The following is a 16367-nucleotide window of genomic DNA, read 5'->3' on the forward strand; positions in this document are numbered from 1 at the left end:
GTGGCTGGCCACCCGGCACGCCGTGGGTCGCAGCCACGGTGGGAGCCCAGGTCCCCACGTGCTGCTTCTGCTCACCCACTGATGCGCTTGAGTAAAAAAAAAAAAAAAAAAAAAAATGTTTGCTTACTAGAGAAGGTAAATTCTGTCCTGGCATCTCGAGCAGAATGCTCAGGCTCGTGGCTCCCAGAGAAGACAACCCACGCCGAGCCAGGGACGCAGGAAGCCCGACACCCTGCCGTCCACACCGCCTTCCCCGCCCACGCAGAGTTCTTCCCTCCCAGCCCTGTCGTGTTCTGTAGGTTTCTGCTTCCTTTCCGGGAAAGATCCCCACTGTTCAACCGAGCCCCTCGGAGAGGCTGGGCTATGCGGACTGATCACAACCGTGCTTTTGGGAATGGATACCGCGTCGTAATGTCTGTACTTTTGTTTTTTTACAGCGTCGATATCACACATAATGCATCCTGGTGCTGTCGTAGCTGGCCGTCACCCGTCAAAGTCTCGTCCTGTTAGGAAACGCTCTCTGAAACCGTGCTCGTTAAGTGGCTAGATGTTATTTTATCCTATCAAAGCGCCGCACTTTGCTTAACCCAATTTTAATATTTAAATTATTTAAGGTGTTCTGCAATTACAGGTAATGCTATGATGGATTCCTAGGAAACAAATCTTCGTGTGACTCTCCCTGATCGTTTCTTGTGAGTAAATTCTCAAAAGAACTTCAGAAATTTTAACTATTTTTGAGTATTGACGTCCACATCGACAGATTCCTTCTAGAACTCTCTACCCAGGTACATCTTTAGATCAGTGTCAGAAACTGCCCATTTCTCTTGCTTCTTCCTGAACAGATATGATCAGTTATTGGGTATTTGACAAGCAGAAAGGCAAGGAAACATAAAGGGTCCCCTTTTCATTTAAATCTGTTTAATTATTGGTGGTGGTCAACACCTAGCAGCTTTTCACTTTGAGTATCCATTGGATCGTAGCTCTCCTTTGTTTAGAATAATTTATTTATTTATTTGTTTGTTTATTTATTTTTACGTATTTTATTCATATATTTGAGAGAGAGAGAGAGAGACTGGGAGAGAGAGCACAAGCAGGGGGAGGGGCAGGGGGGAAGCAGAGCCAGGAGCCCGATGTAGGCCTGGATGCCGGGACTCCAGGATCATGACCTGAACCAAAGGCACCACCCAGGCACCCCTTAACTCTTGTATTTATGTCTTTGATCCATCTGGGGTGAGTTGTTGACTACGTTGTGAGGTAGGGTTTGGCTCCCGTCTTCCGCACGCAAGCATCCAGTCTTCCCAGTGCCGCTGGTTGACGCTGCACGATGTGCTTTTGCAACAAGACTTATTTTCACTACAGTGACCGACACACAGTGAAATGACCAGGCCTGGTTTCCAGGGGCCTGTGTGTCACCAGATACACCGTCAGGGTGCGGACCGCTTCCTGTCCACACGTCTTGTCGAGATCAGCAGTCTGGGTGCGCGCTGCGCTGTCATGAACGGTGACCTCAGACCCAGCTTTCTCCTTTGTACACACGTCCTGCAGCTAAAAGCAAGAGTTCCACTGTGGTCAGATTTCCCGTGGGAGCGGTGTCAGTGGGTGACGCAGAGCAGGAAGACAAGCTTTGGATGGTTGTGGTGTGTGTTTTCTAAGGGGAGTCCGAGAAACGCACCCTTGGCGGATCACCTTGTTCTGCCCCACGGGCGTTTCGGAAAGGAGCTTCAAACCTCCGCCTGTCCACCCACGCTTCTTTACTAAGCACCACCTGACCAGGTGAACCCACCAGTGAAGCACAGGGTGACCCCACAGACCCCTGGTAAAGCTTCCTCGGGTTCACGCACGTCTTCATTCCCTTAACTCCCACCGGTCTGGGCACTGTCCCTGGGGAAGTGGCCGCGGCCGTGGTGGGCTGCTTTCACTGCGATCATGTCCAGGGCCTCTCACGGCAGCTATGAAGTCCAGCTCCAGACTCCGGGGCCCTCACCGCCAAGCCTGGCCGGCAACGGACAGAGTTTCACTTTCACGTTTCTTTCAGTTCTGTGACCTCTCCCAGCCTCGGTGATGCTTCTGTCACTCGGTCCTGTCCTCGTAGGAGCTCCGCGAAGGAGCCCAAGCTTTCCCTTCTCAGTTGCTGTGCCGGAAACCGGATGCAGCGGGGGGACGAGAATGGGTTTCAGAGCCAGTGCTCTTACCGAGTCTGAGAGATGTCCGTCTGTCTGACACCTCGTGCCGCCAAGAACTGAGAACCGTAGGGAGAGCTGAGTGCGGGTCCAGCAGACGTCCTTGCCGGTGTCACCAGACGCACGGACAGGAGAGTCACTGTGTAGGAGGTGTGGTGCCTGCTTAAGTTTGAAATAAAAAAGAGGAAATAAGTGGGAAAAAAAACCACCACAAATTAAAAGGCATATACAACAAGAAGTAACCGAGGAGAAGGTACAGGAGAGTCTCCGGTAACGTCTCCAGGAAGACACAGGCGCACGTGAAGGGCGGTGAGTCAGAACCCACAGCGCTGACAGTGTCCGCCAACAGACTGAGGGCGTCAGGAGGGCACTTTGTGGTGTCCGTGGGGCCCGGGACAGCATCTGGTATGTGCACAATCCCTCCTAGATACTCTCTTACGTTGGGGTTGTCAAATAAAATACAGAAAGGCCAGTGAAATTTGAATTTTTGCAAGAGAACAAAAAACTCTTTAGCAGGACTATGTCCCAAATATTTCAAAGGACACACGAAGCTAAGAATTTATTTACTGTTTGTGTGAGATTCCCGTTTGACTGGGGGCCTGGTATTTTCACACGCGCGGTTGGACAGCCCTGCCTTAAAGACATGCGTTGGTGACTGTTCAGGGAAATAGACAAGAGCTGTGAGTGGCCGCGTCACACCCACCAACACGCGGGTCAGGACGGAACAGCATTCTGTCTCCCAGGCACCAGAAAGGGAAAGGACAGGTGAATACCGTCCTTATTTTGTGTGGTTGCTTGAAACATGAGTAAGGATAAGCAAATCAGCGCCCGGGCACCGAAGCACCAGCAGCAGGACGGGCGTCCGAGGGAGCCCGTGGCTGGGGGTCGTCGTGAACCAGGGCAGCCGGGTGCTGGGGTCCTGGACCAGACTGCCTTCATCCCAGCCGCCTCCTCTCCTCTCCGTCGCCGGGCGGGCCGTGGGGCGGGGGGCGGGCCCTCAGCCGGGCGTGGGTTTCCTCCCTCCCCAGCCTCACTCCAGCGGCCGTCGCGGGCACTGACTCTTCTAAGTGTCTCTGCCGGGCTTCTTTGAGCTGAAAGGTGTCCCGTGAAGGCGAGATCGCCTTCTTCCCGTTTTATAAAACGTCTTCTGATTCCTCATCACTCTGCTTTGAAGGGAGCACAATGAGCACATTCAAGCCCTCTCCACGTGGGCTCCCGCGTAAATATATTGTAAACGGCGTGCTTTGTTCGGAGGAGTTGACAGCTATCTCGTGGCGAACGTACCCGGGACATATTCCTGCGGACTGAATACCCCGTAAGTCAGGTTTCGAGAGGCAGACCCTTTCAAAGGCAGACAAGCGTCGGATCCTTTTGTGAAAAGCGCTGGTCTAATAGCTGCCGTACTTATTACGGGCATTTAACTGTCGCATTGAAGAATTATGCACCGCTTGGTTTTCCCTTGAATTCTGCCTCCCGGGTTCCTTTGACTGCGGAAGAAGAGGACTGGGACGGGGAGGAACCAGCCACCCAGTCTCTGATTCGACTTACGCTTTCCGCAGCAAACACTCATCAGCCTCATAAAACCCCCTCCGGCACCACAATAAAAGACAGGAATTGCAAAGGCCCAGAATTCGGAGACTAATAAAAACCAGCCCGCCTGGTAACCTGAGTTCTGAGCAGTCTTTAGACACACGAGGACAGTTCATTAATTTGTCATCCCCGAGAACAAGCTTGGAATCAAGTTCTGATTCTTTTTATAAGCGGATTCAAAGAAGTCAGCGAGCAAACGCGCCTTTGAAGCCCCTTTTCATCCCAGGCAGCGCTGAATTACACCTTTGACGGCCCGGCGCGGCCGTGTTCATCACAGGGTTCGCCGTGAGTGTCAGCCCCCTACGGGCGGCGCAGGGCCCTATTATGGGGTGTGAATGTGCGACCACTCACAAAAGCGGCCGCGGGCGCTTTCTCCTAAGGCGGGTAATGAAGTGCGCAGGGGCCGCGTGTGGCTCTCGGGCAAGGTGAAGGTCTCAGAGAGGAAGGGACTGTGCACGGCCTCCCAGTGACAAGTCGGAAGCCACCTGCGTGGTGGGATCCGGCTCCCCCTGCGTGGACAGCCCTGCGGCACCAGCGATGCGGGAAGCCACGCCGAGCTTCTCTTCCCTCGGCAAGGGCAGTCTCAGGGACAAACAGCCACGATTCGGGACTGCTCTGACCGCGTCCCTCGTGGACGAGCGGCTTCAGGTGTCCACATGTGAGCCGTCAGCTCGGCTTGTCCGGTCATGACGCGCAGGCTGGTGGAGCCCTCGGTCCACACCGGCAGTGTTCCAACCGTGTGCACGCACCCGCTCCGGTTAAGTTAGGGGGAGGGAGGAAAGGCGGGGGGAGAGAGAACGGGCCCCAGGAACCGAAATGAAGCCAGCCGAAGTCGCTCGGGTCGTTTCCGCGATGATGGGCAGCCCCGCGGAGGGGCCCGCAGGCCGACACAGAGCCCCGAGGCCAGGCCGCCACCTCCAAGCTCGGGGGTGCAGCCCGGGTGCACCCTGTCCAGCACGAGGGGGAGCGGAGGGCCATCTCCCTTAACGGGCTGGCGTGGTTCCTTACGTTCTAGAAAAGCACGGCTCTGGGAGCCAGAGCTTTCGCATCAGTGCCCGGGTCCCGACAACGAGAAACGCCGGAACCTGTCACGCAGCCCCTGAGGGCTCCGGGCGGTGACTGGCGTTGGCGGCCATGCAGGACGCCCTGGGGACACGGGGATGACTGCGAGAGGGGGTGGCCGACCTGGGGCCCCAGCAGGCGCTTGCGAGACAAAGCCGAAACGCGTGGGACAGGTTCCTGGGACTCACAGGAGGGCTTCTGGTGACGGCTCAGCGGTGTGCCTGAGGGGAAGACGCTCCCCCTGAGGAGAATTCGCCACAAGCGGCGAAGGGACGCCCCCGTCCTGGAAACGTGTGCGAGGCGACTTCCAGATCACACAGGGAGCGAGAAACGGCCAGGTCAGGGGTGGGAGTTGGCAGGACTGACGGAGGCCTCTGAATGGGCTCCCCTGGGCTGGTCCGCCGGCTGGTGTCCCCTCCACGGGCCCCCTCCTGACTCAGGATTGCTTCCACAGGACGGCCACGGTCCCTCTCCCACCCGGCCGGTCCCGGAGATCTTCCGGCTCACGGGCTGGTCCAGTCGGAACTATGGGACCTTCCTGGGTTAATTAGTAATCGAGTCCCTCCCATCCCAAGGCCTCGAGGTCATGAGCCCCACCCTGACCAGTCATGGTGCAGGCACATGGGGTGAGGCTGGTGGGTTCAGGCCACTTGAAACCGGGGAAGGAGGGCCCCACGCTTCCCAGGTCACAAGGTACGGAGAGTCCCCGTGCTGGGAGGCAGGAGGGACAGAGAGCGAGGATGTCGTTGCCGCGTGATCCCCGGGGAGGGCAGTGTGAGGCCGTCTTCACCCTCTGTCCTAGCGGTGCGGCCGGGAGCCCTGCTCTGAGACCTGGGTCAGTCGGAGGTTTGTCTCAGCGATCATGGAGGATGGTTCTAGAAACCGTGGCCAGGTTCCCTGCTGCTCTCCTCTTAGTCATTGCATGGGTTCTTAAAATCGTCCTTTAACACTTAACTTTTAGAAACACAAAAAGCTAAGATTGCGGAACCTGCGTAGATCCCCCCCAAAACCCCCCCAAACACTTAGCATACACACAGATAGAGAGGATGGGGACATGAGTGCCCCCACATGCGTCCCCCGGATTCCAGGATCGCGGACACCCGGCCGTGTCCTGGCGCCCCTCCTCCACCATCCCTCGCTCCCTCCTTCCAGGAAAGCAGATGTTGGACGCCGGGTCTTGCCTTGACTTTCACAAATATGAACATTTTAGGCTCTGAGATATTATTACTTTTCTGGCCCGTGAGCTTTTGAATTCGATGTGCTCGCACCGTAGTTTAAAACTTACGCGGAGGCTGATGAGTCGGTACGGGCTTATTTTCCCTTTGTGCAGCCTGTTTGGTCGCTCTGGGGGGATAAAAGGCTGGTGAGCGGGAAGCAGGTTCTGCCCAACGTTAGCACGTCGAGGTCGAGTCTCCGAGGACCAGCCGACCTGTCCCTTCTCACCTCGGGGCTGCTCTCCACGCAGTGGTGCGTATGTGCCCACGCACGTCTCCCATCCTCTGACACGGGCGCAGGGGTCGGCCAGGGGTCGGGCAGGGGTCCACCGTGTCTCCAGTAACAGGTGCAGTGGGTGGGCACGGTGGCCTCTCTGTCCCTGTATGGTGAGCCACAGCCACGAAGACCCCACCTGCTCCAGACCCAGAAGGAAAGGGGTGGTGGGCTTGGTCCAGCTGCAGCAAGGGGCAGCTCTCGGGACGTCTGGGAGTGTAGGTTTCCAGTGATGGCCGCGTGTGTTCAGAGCATCTCGCCGCTGTTCCTGAGTGATGGGAGTGTCTGCCACGGAATCACTTGCCGACCGCTACTGCCAAGTCCTGCAGCAGCACGGAGGGGAGCAGTGACCTCCGACCTGGGCCCCAGCCGACACGGTGGGGCCGGGCCCCCGTGTGACAGCCTGGCTGACCTCTCTCACTTTGAGCGTGCGGGGCTCCCCACCCCAATAGCCCCGTTTTCCTGCTCAGGTCTTCTTGTTTGGACCCGGGAGGGCTTGTCCCAGTGACTGTGTGTCCTCCTGGGTGAATGTTTTCCTCTTGGTCCCTGTGTGGGGGCAGCCGCAGCAGCCTCAAGACACAGAACGGGTATTGGAAGGGGGAAATGTGGCTCCTGGAGAGAAGCAGCTGCAGAGAAAGAATGTGGGCTCGGGTTCCGGCTCTGCACAGCTCTGCCCTCGGTGTCCCCTCGAGCGCTCTCCCTGCATGGAGGAAGCCCACGGAAGGCAAACTCTCGGGTCTTTGTGCTGCACCGAATCCTTCCCAACCTCGTATTTATCGCCATGGAAATTTGGCAAAGAGCAGTGGGAGTTTATCCCAGGTAAGCTGGCAGAGAGACGGAGTTCCTTTTCCTAGATTTCCCTTTACCCCACGGTGGGAGCGGCTTCCCTCCGGTTCTGGGGGATGTGATGAGCGGGCACCTCCCTCGCCGCTCAGAGGACAGCCTCACCCACTAACTCTTAGTCTTGCAGAAGGCCCGGGCGTGCTGCACCCCCACATTGTGGAACAGGAAACAACCCCAGCAGGGCAGGGCGAGCCCTCAAGGTCACAGGGCAAACCTGTGCATCTGCGGGGTTCGGTCCCGCACACTTCCCACTGCTCTGTTTCCGCTCCAGCCTGGTCTCGGGGCCACATTCCTGGGGCTCACGCCTGGAAGAGGTTGGCTGACATGATTTTCAGGTTCCTTCCCTCCTGCCTTACACAGCCGGCGACCTTGTGACCCCCGACCCCCGTTCAGGAGGATTTAGTGCTCACGGCCATGCTCATTCCAAAGCATTCTTAAAAGCAGCCGTTTATTTAAGTGCCAACAGCAGCGACTGACTCCTGAGGCTCTTGGGGCATCTGTTCGCCACCTGATGTGGCCGGCGCAAGGCGAGGTCCCAGGCGCCACGCCCCCACCCTCCCTGAGCCGTCAGACACATTGGTTTTCTTCCAGGAAGACCTGCCTATAAGTCCAACGTCCAATACTGTTCACGCCACTTGGCACCTTCACAGACAACTGGCACATCTTTAAAAAGAAAGAAAAAAAAAAGCCAAAAATCTGTGGGCTAACGGTTTGCATTAGAGTCTCTCAAGAGCGCATCTGTTAGCTAGAATTCCGAAAGCAGTGATTGACGCCCGGTGCCCTGTCACAACTGTATGGGCACGGGGGGGGGCGGGGGGGCGGTGAACGCTGGCGGGAAAACAGCCGTCGGCAGCCAAACCCGGATCCACCTTTGCACGGTGCGGGATGGAACCCGCGTCGGGTGGTGGATCTCGGGTCCTACCGGGAGGGGGGAGGGCAGACAAGCGCCTTTCACATCTCATCAGGAAAGAGGGACGCGCTGGCTCCTTGGCCACATCTTTGTAAGCCCGGGAGTGCTGGGAACAGCGCTCAGCAGTCACGCACGTGGGCAGCCCCTGGACTGGTCGGGTCAAGGCGACGATGTGAGGTTCGGAAGAGAACCTGGCGTGTCGGCGGCAGCAGAAAGCGAGCTCCTCGCAGAAGAACATATGGTCGGGGGGGGGGGGTCTGCGGCACAGCAGGGAGAAGAGTTTTGGACCTAAAATGTCGGTCGGCAGAACTGACTCGCGGTCAGTCGATGCGCCGAGTTAACAGCTTTGCTGAGGATCCAACACAATTCAGTTCAGTGGAACCAAGTGGCAAACGTGTCAGTCGGGCGAATACTTCTGTGCTAAAAAGGTGTTTCTATCAACTGCCCAGAAAACGTGTAGCCGTTCCCGTTGCTACTGGTTTCGGTAGCCTTTGAAGATATTTCTAATGGTGGGGGAAGGTAACAGCACCCCGAGTGTCTGAGTTCCAGGCGTGGCTCAGGTCGTGAATGCACACGTTGGGTGGACCCCCCCCCCCCCAGTGCGCTTCTCACTGGACTTTCCGGCTCCTCTTATTCATGGATGTGATCCTTAGAAGGGAAGAAAGAGGGTTGACTTGCAACCCTGGGAGTTGAGCCTGGGAAACTGTTGCACGGCGGGAAGGCCGTGCCTATTCCATCGGATCACCCCAGGCGTGAAGGGGGACCCCGTGCCAGAGGGCCCGGCGCACGGCGAGAGCCGGTCCGACTTGGTGCGTTCCTTCCTGCAGTGGGAGGCCCAGAAACACCATCCAGGTCTCCTGGCTTCGCTACCGGGATGGCTACGAGTTTTCCACGCTGTGCGTTGGGCCTTCGCGGGGCATTCCAGGCCTGCTGTTCGTCACTGGGGGGAAGCAGGTCACCCTCGCTTTAAAGTAGTGATGATCACAGGAAGCCTGCCGGGCGGGTGTATAGACCAGAGAAGAGAGCAGCCTTTGACCACCTAAGCCTTGGTCTCTGGGTCAGCATGTGCTTAGCGGCGGGGCTGGGTCCTGCAGTCTACTTGGAGCAATGAATCGACCTTGGCTGATGCCGGGCCATGGGAGACAGGGCCAGGGCTCTCCCCGGCAGGGGCACAGTCCCCGAGGGCACCCCCTTTCTCCTGTATCAGGTTCCCAAGGTGTCAGCACAGTCTTGGCTTATCCGGGGCTTATCCGGTGCCTGCTAAGGGGGCTCTCCATGTGCTGGGCGCTGTTCTGGTCCCCACTGGAAGGGGGCTTCACGGTCCTCACTGTGTGGACCTCACGACACGGTGTGGGCGAGGGGTCTAGATGGACAATGTCCATGGCAGCCAGCGAAGGAGGCTCAGAGCGGTTCTGTGGACAAAGCAGAGCCGAAGAAACAAAACGAAGCCCAGTCCGCTGCCCGCGGCTCTGAGAGTCAGGTGACCCCGGGGATGCGGCTGCCGCGGCGAGGCGCCCCGAGAGACATCTCTGGGGACGCTGAACTTGGGCTGCATCTGCAGCTGACCGGAGCCCAGCTGGGCCAAACCGCGGAGGGCCAGGAAGGAAGAGGAACCGAGGAGGGTCTAAGACCAGACAAGGCAGACCCTGCAGGGCCTTTGAGACAAGCATGTACATCGGACCTTAAGGCGAGGCTCGTCTGTGGACACAGTGGGAGACCACCCCAAAGCCTCTCCCTCCCCAGCCTGCATTTGCTTCTCGGGGCGACTTCCTGTCAGCCAGTGTGCCGCCAGCAGCACCCCGAGACTGGGACCAAGACCACATGTGTATGGGGGAGGGGCGGCACCCCATGACACCCAGGTGCACGGGGGATCCTGCTCATGGGGTGGGAGGCCCAGCAAATGCTCCCCCCGGGCCAACCTCAAGGACCCTCCTTTTCCGGGGGTGGGGACGGCTGTGAGCCATGGCGATGGCTTTGCCAAGTCCTGCGAGCCGGTTTCCCCGACCAACTCTGCATTTTCTTTGGACTCAGCGTTGTCTCCTGCAGAGTGCGCCATGTGGCGTCCACGTGTAAACACACGGAGGCAGCAAACAGGGCACGAGCTGGAGGACGTGTCTTTGTTTAAGGCAAGTCTCCCTCCAGCACCTGGCCGTCTTCACGGCTGCACATGTTTTAGTTAAACAGTGTTTTGGGGATAAAATGAGCACACAGCAGATTTTATACTGGTCCTCTGCACATTTACTGGGGCAGCTCGAAGCTTCTAGGAGTTTACCAGGTAGCCGGGTGGTTAGAATAAGGACGCTGCTACTGAACGTTCCAGGCTCCGTCTGGGGTGGTGGCCAGGCAGTCCTGAGTACGGACTGTGGTGGGGGGCGTCCTCGGGGGTACTCTGGGGTCTGCATTTTCGGAGCCATTCCTGTAATTTCACTGCAGACAGAGGAGACGGTGTCGCTTGCAGGTGTCCTTGGGTGGTTTTTACTACTTTGTGAGGGGAGCGTCTCGTGACGCCGTCGGAAGGGGACCCTGGCAGAGCGGAGAAGCGCGGACACGGTCCCTTCCTGCCGTGATTTCCATTTGGAAACTGGGCTTCCACACGTGATTCCAAGACCATGAGGTCGGCTGCTCCGGGATCCGCGGGCACTGCCGTCCGTGAGGCCATGGTGACCCCACACGGCTGGACCTCGCGGTGCCGGGGCTGTGGGCTGGGAGGCAGGAGCGCGGCGGCGAACACTCGCCTGAGGCCGCTTTCCTTTTGCACGTTTCGGGACCTCCGCCGCCGGCTTCTGCTGACCGTTGCGGGTCACGGAAAGGCTGTTCTTCTGGGCCATGTTCTTGGTTGTGGTGAACAGATGGCTTCATTTTCACATATGTGGTTCTAAAACCTTAGGGCTCATCACGGACGGCCGTGTTTGAATTTCTTGGGTCCCTGACGTTGTCAGGGTCTGAAGGAAGGGTGGAGCCAGGGTGGGTTCCTGCCTGTGGCCTGGGATCGTGCTGGGTGCTGCCTCTGCCCAGTGCCGTGGGCCATGCTCATGTGCGCCTTCAAGAGCCTGGGTCCCTGCTGTCCACCCACACACTTGCGGGAGGTCACCTAATGAGATGCTCATGTGTGGTAGAACAGATTCATGCACGTCCCTCCTTGGTCCTCCAGCACTCGGGGCAGCTTATGGTCTGTCCACATCGGGAGCTCCATCCAGAAGGAGCTGGATGCCCCACCCCTCGGGGGCCTGAGTCCGACCTGCTGTGCTCATGACGTGCACCCAGAGCCTGGCCCACGTGGCACCCGGATGTAGCTCCGAGGGGTTCTGAATGACCGAATGAGCAGAGAACGGAGGAGTGAATGGGTTGTGCAGGGAACAAGCAGAGGCCACCGTCTACTTCGGACCTGGACAGTGGCATCTGTCCTGAGGCCGAAGGATGACTAGGCATCGGCCCTGGGACCTCCTCCCCGGCCTGTTGCGACAGAACTCGGCGAATGGTGACTTCTCCGCCATGTGCTCTCTCGGTTCTGGACAGAAGTCTAAAGCCCAGGCCGGGGGAGGGACGATGCTCTCCTCCATCCAGCGGCTCCAGGAGAGGGTTTCTCTGCCTCTCCCAGCTTCTGGGGGCTCCACGCATCCGTGGGCTTGGGGTCATGTCCCCCCACCCTCTGCCTCCGTCTTCCCACGGCCTCTCCCGACCTCAGTGTCTCTCTGTGACTCCTGTTCTTATTCGTGATTCGGGTGGCCCTAAATCCAGGATGATCTCATGTTACCATCCTCACTTTGATCACATCTGCAAAGACCCTATTTTCAAATAAATTCACATTCACAGTTTCTGCCGTTAAGATTTGGACGTATTTTGTGGGGAGGCACTCTCGGTCCCTACACTAGGGCGCTGCGTGCTCAGTGGGGGAGTGCCTGGACCTGCCTCGGCGGAGCCTGGAGGTGGGCACAGGGGCCCGGGCGTGGAGGGCGGGCTGGGGGGCCAGAACACGGGCACTGACCCCGCCCATCCGAGCCCCTTCTTCTTCCTCCCGGAGCTCCACGTCTGGGAGGGTCAGAACCGAGAGGCTTTAGTCAGCAAGATTTCTTGTCGCCTCACCTACCGCACACGATGCCAATTTTCAAAGAATTAGAATAAAATACACTCAACACTAAAGCTACTTTAAACTTAATTTCAACTGAGTGTCTTGTGACTATCAGTTATCACTGTGTGGTACGATTGCGAAGGATTCCCAGCTGAAGAGACGCCGAAGGAAGCATCTTCCCTGGGCTCAGGCCTGGGCCGCCCTGAAAGGCGTGCGACTCCCTCTGTCAACCCGAAGGATCATCGGACAAAAATCCAGGAGTGGCTTCCCGCTGAGGGCTGGCACAGCCTCTGCTTGGGGGCCTCAGGGCAAACACACACCTCCCCCGGGCCTCAGGTCCCCTGCCTGTAAGGATAATGACCACAGCTGCACCGGACAGGGCGGGGGGCACGATAAGACGACATTCTGAGGCGCCGTGAGCTCACACTCACGTGGCACTGCCGTGAGCCAGCCGACGGGTGTGCTCACCGTGCTCCCACTTTATACTCCGGACCCTCTGGATGTCGGGAGGTGGGGGCTCGCCTGAGCGCCCAGCCGGAGATGCCCGATCTCACCTGCAGCCCGGGGCCCCCGCGCTCTGTGCGGTTTCTCCACGGGGAGGCGATCCGGTAAGTCAAGGCAGAGTGAGCAGAGTGGTGTGTCGTGAACGTGCGCAACTCTGAGTCTCACCTGGCCCCATGCTCGGGGACCCGGCCCCCACGGGGCCATCCTTGTGCCTTTTGGCCTTTTCCAGAAGGTCACAGAGCTGGACTCACAGGGCGCGCGGCCGTCCCGGGGGGGCTTCCTTCCCTGCCGCGCGTTCAGCTCCCTCCCGGCTTCTCGCGGCTTGAGAGCGCATCTCTCGTCCGCCCTGAACCCGGTCCCGCCGTCGGGATGGGCCCCGGTGTGTCTGTCCGTCGCCTGCTGAAGGACGCCTTGGTCGCTTCCAAGTTTCGGCAGTCGCGGGGGCAGCTGCCGACGGCCCCGGGGACGGTTCGCGTGGACGCGGGCTTCCCGCTCCTCCAGGGAGACGCCGCGGGGCGCGGTCGCTGCGGCGTGCGGCGGCGGGACGCTCGGTGGGGCCGGCGCGGCCTTCCGAGCCGCCTTCCGAGGCGCCGGGCCACGCGGCCTTCCCGCCAGCCACGCGCCGGAGCGCCCGCTGCCCCGCGTCCCGGCCGGCGTGCGGGGCCGTCGGCGCGGCGGGTCTGGGCTTCCGACGGCCGTGCGGGCGTCTCGCGGGCGTCGGCGCCGGCGCGTCCCGGACCCCCCGGACGGGGAGCGCGCGTGCGGGTGCTCGACGGCGTCCGCGCGTCCTCCGGGGAGGGGCCCGTCCGGTCTCCCGCCCGGTCTCCCGCTGGGCCGTCCGTGCGCGCGCTGCGGGGGGCTCCGCGTCCGTTCCGCCTTTTGGGTGACGGTCCTTCGTCAGAGGCTTCTCGGGGCGCCCGGGGCCCGCGGGTGGGGCGCCCGTCGAGGTCGGCGCAGGCCGTGGCTCAGGCCTGGGACGGCGCCCCGCGTGCGCCCGCGACTCCGTCTCCGTCCGCCGCTCTCCGCGCTCGCGCGCGCCCCGGAGACGCCCAGGAAACCCGAGAGCCGCGGGGAGCGTCCGCCGCCAGCCCTGCCCGCTGCGCCGCGGCCTCTCCTCCCGGCCCCTCCGCGCGAACTTTAGAATCTGCCAGTGTCCGTAAATAGCGCGCTGGGATCTGACTGGGACGGCCGCGGGCACCCCTAGACGGAGCGGGGAGGAGCGGCCATGCAGACGGTGCCACGTCCAGGACTGCAGGTCGCTGCTCAAGGACGCTGCCCTGCGCACGGGTACGCCCGAGAGCCACACGACCCTGACTCTCCTCTCATCCCTCGTCCGCCCGCCTGCCTGTGTGGGGAGCAGCAGGTTGCCCTGTGTGCCTCTCTCTTGCCTTTTTTTTGTTTTAAACATTTTATTTATTTATGAGAGAGCGAGAGAGCACGGGCAGGGGGAGGGGCAGAGGGAGAGGGAGAAGCAGGCTCCCCGCTGAGCACGGAGCTCGACGCGCGCTTGAACCCAGGACCCTGGGATCATGACCTGAGCTGAAGGCAGATGCTTAACGACTGAGCCCCCCTCCCGCCCCGGGCGCCCCACCCCTCTCTTGTGAAGCCAAGAATTGCTAATTTCCTCAGTCTGTTCAGCTTTTCACGCGTCAGGTGGGTGTGGCAACTTCCAAGCTCCTTCCACGTGGAAACGGAAAACGGCAAGTCCTTTAGTTTAACAACAACAACAACAAAAATTTTTCCCAACAAATGCCCGTGAAGCTGCACGTTCCACCCCAGGCCCCCCGGGACACATGCCCGCGTTCCCGTTGTCAGTTACGGGGCATTGGGTGACCGTCCTCCTCGGTCTCTGAGCCCCTGAGGCCACCCCCGTCCCCGCATGGCGTGAGCGCTCTACTGTCTTCCCAGGTTCCAGAGCAGTACCCGGAGCCTCAAAGAAGCTTCTGGACTCTTCCAGGTCACCTGGAGCCGCGACCAGGCTCTGCACGGATTGTGGGCCTGAGCAGAAGACCCCTGACCGACCCCTCCCTGCGGTGGCCACGGGGAGCCATGTGGGGGACGCACCCCTGCCTGTGGTCAGCACAGCAGCCCTGGGACAGGGACTCACCACCCGGCTTAGGGGGAAGCCCGTGAAGTGATCGAGGGTCTTCCTAATGTGGCATTTCATCGCCTAATCTATGAAGGGCTGCGTGCGCGAGTTTCCAGAGTAACAATTTAGATGTCTTGTTGGGAATTAATATCCTGCAGCTCTTAGAGCCCTGGAAAAATTGAATATTAGTCAGGTATTTAGTTGCTAAGAAACCAGTACGGAGGCAGGCGGCCCCATTTAGAGCCGACCGAGGAGACGCCGCACGCGCTGGATTTGCGATGCTTGATTTGTGGAGAGCAGAGCTCCTCTCCCCGCACCGTGCTTTGTGCTCAAACAAAGGAGATGTCTGCAGTTTCTTATCACGGTCCCCTTGCTTCCAAAGCCAGCCCGTGACAAAAAAGGAGAACCCAGCCTGGACGTCGTTGCAGTGGCCGAAGGGGAGGAAGGTTCGAAGGGTGGGGGTGGGGGTGGGGGTTTTTGTTCATTGCACACGGCCGTCTTCACCCACCCTTCCTCTCACCCTGGCTGGACCTGGCCGCCCGGTCTGCACCTCACGACCTCACACCTGTCCCCAGCGGGGTGCGCCATGATGGAACGGACCCTTGCCCCGAGCTGGGCCATCGGAATTGTGTCTTGGGAATTTGGACCCGGAGATTCTTGTTGGTTTCTCTCCAGTGCAACAAGGTGTCAGCTGTGCCCAGGGTGACCGTGTGCACTGCTGTTGGGGTGGGTAGCAGGAAGCGTGCAGGGGACAAAGCGTGATGTGCCCAAGCCCAGAGCGGTCGGGGACGAAGCCCGGTCCTGCCTTACCCCTCCTGGGTTTGCCCGCACCTCTGACCTGGGCCCCAGCAGACCCAGCATCCTCATGACGAGTCCTCTCTCTTCTGACTCACGCTAGATCAGTTTCCTCTCCATTTCTTGCACCCCCCTCAAAACTGTGATTTTCAGGCGACCCCCCCCTCTCGTTCCTGGAGCACGTGCAGACACGCGCTGACATCTCGTGTGTGCTCCCCGAAGACTTCGTATTTGGAGTCTCTGTTTTCAACCGTTTCCTGAGTCCTAAATCCTGGACGTGCAGCCTTGCCGCCGCTGAGCCCCGGGGCTCTGGGACACCCCGGGCAGGTGGTGACATTTCCAGTCACCTGGCATTCCTCTCTCGGTGGAGCTGCCCCACAGCCCCCAGATGCGGTGCTCACTGCTCAGTTCACCACGGACGTGGCACGCGGCTCCTCTCCGGGGACGCAGGCTGATGGTGATCCTGTGTTCTCATGTTAAGGGGAACCGAGTGAGTGTTTGGGAATATGGGGGCTCTGAGCTGGCGGGGGCTGAGTCCGGGTTCCACTGTCTGCAAGGCACGTGGCCTGGGCAAGTTATTTCATCTTTTGAAGCCTTAGTTAACATTTGTATATCGGAGAAAATGATACCATCCGGTTTTGAGGATTCAATAAGATTTTGTTTGTCATTGTTATGCGTTGAATTGTGCCCTCCCCCTGCTCCATTCCATTCCTTGGAGTCCTGGCCCCGAACACCAAGAACGTGACCTTATTCGGAGGTGGGGTCTTTACAGAGCTGATCCAGTTAAACTGGAGTCAAAAGGGGGTCCTAACACACATGTCCATGTGGAAAGGGGGG

Source organism: Martes martes (assembly GCF_963455335.1).
Source record: "Martes martes genome assembly, chromosome: 9".
In the NCBI taxonomy this organism is placed as follows: Eukaryota; Metazoa; Chordata; class Mammalia; order Carnivora; family Mustelidae; genus Martes; species Martes martes.